The sequence below is a fragment of the Chinchilla lanigera genome, unplaced genomic scaffold (genome assembly GCF_000276665.1).
Source record: "Chinchilla lanigera isolate Chin_1 unplaced genomic scaffold, ChiLan1.0 scaffold00008, whole genome shotgun sequence".
In the NCBI taxonomy this organism is placed as follows: Eukaryota; Metazoa; Chordata; class Mammalia; order Rodentia; family Chinchillidae; genus Chinchilla; species Chinchilla lanigera.
This window is the reverse complement of record NW_004955409.1, coordinates 16,157,833-16,161,255: the sequence shown is the minus strand read 5'-3', so window position 1 is coordinate 16,161,255 and position 3,423 is coordinate 16,157,833. Positions and strand designations below refer to the sequence as shown.

Here is a 3,423-nt window from a genome sequence, read left to right as displayed (position 1 = left end):
AGAGAATATGCACGGAACATGAAAGTTCCATGTGTATTTCTCATTTTTAAATTTAGCCCAAAGCTTTACTCAGAAATACTGTTAGGGAAAGATAATTGCTGAGACACATGGGCACTTTTAAAACAAGGTTTTTTTTAAGCTCTAACATGAATAGTAGGGCAAAATTTCTGATTTTGTGTTTTTTAAAGCGTGAAGAATAATTTCAAGTGTGCATCTTTGTAATGTGGAATTAAATTCAGATTTTTGCAAAGATGCAGGAAAAGGCATAAAACCCTTGTGCCATAAATTTTTTCTGTTTTGAAAGATTGTGAGGTAGTTACTTTGTGTTCACAAAAATAACATCTATTCAGCTCAGATTGGAACTATTTTCTCTTGAAAAAAATAGCCACCAATTTGAAAAGATCTATAATCCTTAGAGGAGCAGTGGTAGCCACTTTAAGGTGATTTATTTCTTCTAAGATAGTATAAACATAGACATGACTTACACTGACCCACTGACCTTATCTTTGACAGGAATGTTAGTGCCACACAAGAAAACATTATGTAAATTTTTCTATTCTTATTTTTTTCAATTTTTGCCAGTGTACTTGATGATTAACAAGGATAATATTTGTTGTAATTCCTGCTAGATTTACATGTATATGATTTAACTGCACTTTATTTTTCTTTTCAGGAGGAAATCTAAGTTTAGGCCTTTCAATACAATCTACTTAACTCTTTGGAACTACTGAACAATTCTGTGTAATATATAACTCAGACTTTATTAGAGGCAAGTACTTCAGGTCTCCACAGAGAAATAACCCTGTCCATTAGGAAACATATTGATTTCTTTCTTTTTTTTTTAGAGTTTTGCACATTTTATTTAAAAAATTTAGGCCATAAAAACTTAATCTCTTTGATACACTGTGTTCATGTGTCTCAGCCTAAAGTAAATGCTGAGAAATTTGTTTTCATAAGTTCCTTTTGAAATTCTGAATTATCTTCTCCTTTTTACATTAGGATTATACCTAAACAGATCATCAGCAAGAGACTCTTCCTTTGCATGTTGGTTTTGTACCTCCATTTCCTGTTTCAACTGTTCTTCTAATTCTGCACTCTTTCTAGCATGATAAGCTATTAGATCTGATCCTTCAGTGACGTGTGGGAGTTTACCTGCTCCAGGAAATGGGACCTTTTTGAATTTCTTGTAATTCTTTAGTTGATGACCATGGTCCTTATTCACCTTGCATAGATTTCTGTAAGTGGAGCTATTAACCACCAGTGATCTAAATTCAGTCATTAACACCTTTGTTGGAAGCATCTCACTGATGTCCTGAAGTTTGTCATTGATAGATATTTCTTTAGTTGACCATAGTGATTCTTTCTTGATCTCACATTTCTTCCCAACTTCAGTTTCTTCAGCTATCTTGCCATTTTCCAGTACTGTTTCATTATCAAACTTGTTATTTGCTTCTATATCCATCCTTGGCTTTTTTCTAACATCAACATCTTTTTCCTGTTTTTCAACTTTTACTTCAATTTCTAATTCTGGTCTTGTATTCTTGAATAACTGTTCCAATTGTTCATCTTCTATGGCCAAATCAATTTCCTTTCTTTTCTTTGATCTTAGATTTTCTGTAGAAACAGATTTACTGGCAAAGTTTTTCACACTGGAATTTAAATCAATATCATCTGAAAATAAGTTTTTTGATTTTGTGTCTATAGGTTCATTCTGAGACAGACTTTGTGCTTTGTTTTTCCACCGTGAGGTTATAGCTGGCTGTGTTTGCTCTAAAAGAGAACAGACATTTCTATTCTTGCTGATTTGGATGAAGACATTTCCTGGTTTTCTTCATCCCTTTCCCTTTTTTGAGGAGATGATTGAAAGTAGTTTTTAATGGTATTTGTTGCTATTGAGAAGCCTGATCTCTTTTACTTACACTTGGGATATTAGTTAGTGAAAGCTGATAGCTTTGGATTTTTATTCTAACTAGAGAATTTGATATTATGTTATTATTGGAGCTTGTTTTGGGTGATTCTTTTCTATTGGATATTTCTTGTGAAAATGTTCCGAATTTTCATTCCATTCTGGAGATTTTGATTTCTTTTGGCTTTTCACTGGAATACATACATGTATCTGCCAGGTCTGATTCTGCGTCAGTTACATATGTTGTAGTGTTCACAGGAGCACTTGGCATTAGTTTTTCACTGACTAAGCGGCCTTGTGAAAGGCTTTGCCCTGGAGTCATTGTCATTAATCCTGCATGGGGTTGGCCCCGAGGATTACAGTAATTTTCTGTAGTCATGAAAATAACTGCCCATCCAATTTCTGCTTCAGAAATAGGTCTAAGAACCTGCCTTTGGAATATATCTATAATTGAGTGAATCCATTTTTTCTGGGAGTTAGGAATTAAGATCTGTGTATTTGCTATTCCTATATCAGCAACACAACTTCCAAGAGCTGAAAGAAAACTATCTTCATTCTTTTCTGTTATCAATCTAGTTTTCCACCTTCAAAAACAACTGCTGAACTTAATTGTTTATGCTGTTTGGCATTTAAAAATACAAATGTTGTTCCTTTGAAGATTTGTTTTCTTTCCTGTCGTCCTGACAGATCAATATTTTTACTTCCAATAGCTGGCTCATCAGCAGGTGGGTAAAAGCTTTCAATTTGTGGAGGCTGTTGCTTGGACTGAACTGCTTTAACAACTTCAGTAAAATATTCTGGCTTTACAGTTGGACATCCACAAATGAGGGCACATATTGTTTTAATGGTAACTTTAACTGATGTCATAACAAGCTGAGTACATTCTTTGGTCCAGTTGTTTATTATCAGTCCTCCAAGCTGTAATACAGCTTGATTTAAAGAAGTTTTCTCAGAGACACCTGAATTTACTTTCAAACACTCCAAAGGTAACTCTATCTCCTGTCTTCGAAATTCGAGAAAGGCCATTCTGCATTTTTTCCTCATTAACAAAGGTATCATACTTAGAATTATCTTTTATTGTCAAAATAGAAATTTCATCTGTTTGCTGCAAGTTAGTTATAGAAATGTTAGCTGTTAACACAGCATGATTTCGACTGATGGACTGATCATTGTCAATTAGAATGGCACAGCTTTTCCTTCCAACAACATACTCAACACCAGTCAAAACTCTATGTGGTTCTCCCAGAGCTGGGCCTGCGGCAAGGAGCAGCTTCCAAATGGGGTGGGCTTCTCAGGAGGTGGGCTGCCCTGGAAGATATTGATTTCTATAAAGTCTTTAAAAATTATTTAATATAGAATGTTGCTTTAAAGAAAATGAAATTAGTCCACAAAGAACAAATGCATGAACATAAAAAAATAAAAGGCAAGAATTTAACTCACAAATTCATAGCATAATTTAGTTGAATTTCTGATACTGATATTCACTTTGGACCTCAGTAATGTTGCTCTATTTCTAT

The 3,423-nt window shown here is 34.1% G+C and overlaps 1 pseudogene; it reads right to left on the bottom strand.

Annotated features, from left to right (window-relative positions):
* Positions 1–943: 943 nt before the first annotated feature.
* On the bottom strand, positions 944–3,126 carry LOC102030049 (annotated as a pseudogene).
* Between the last annotated feature and the right edge of the window lie 297 nt (positions 3,127–3,423).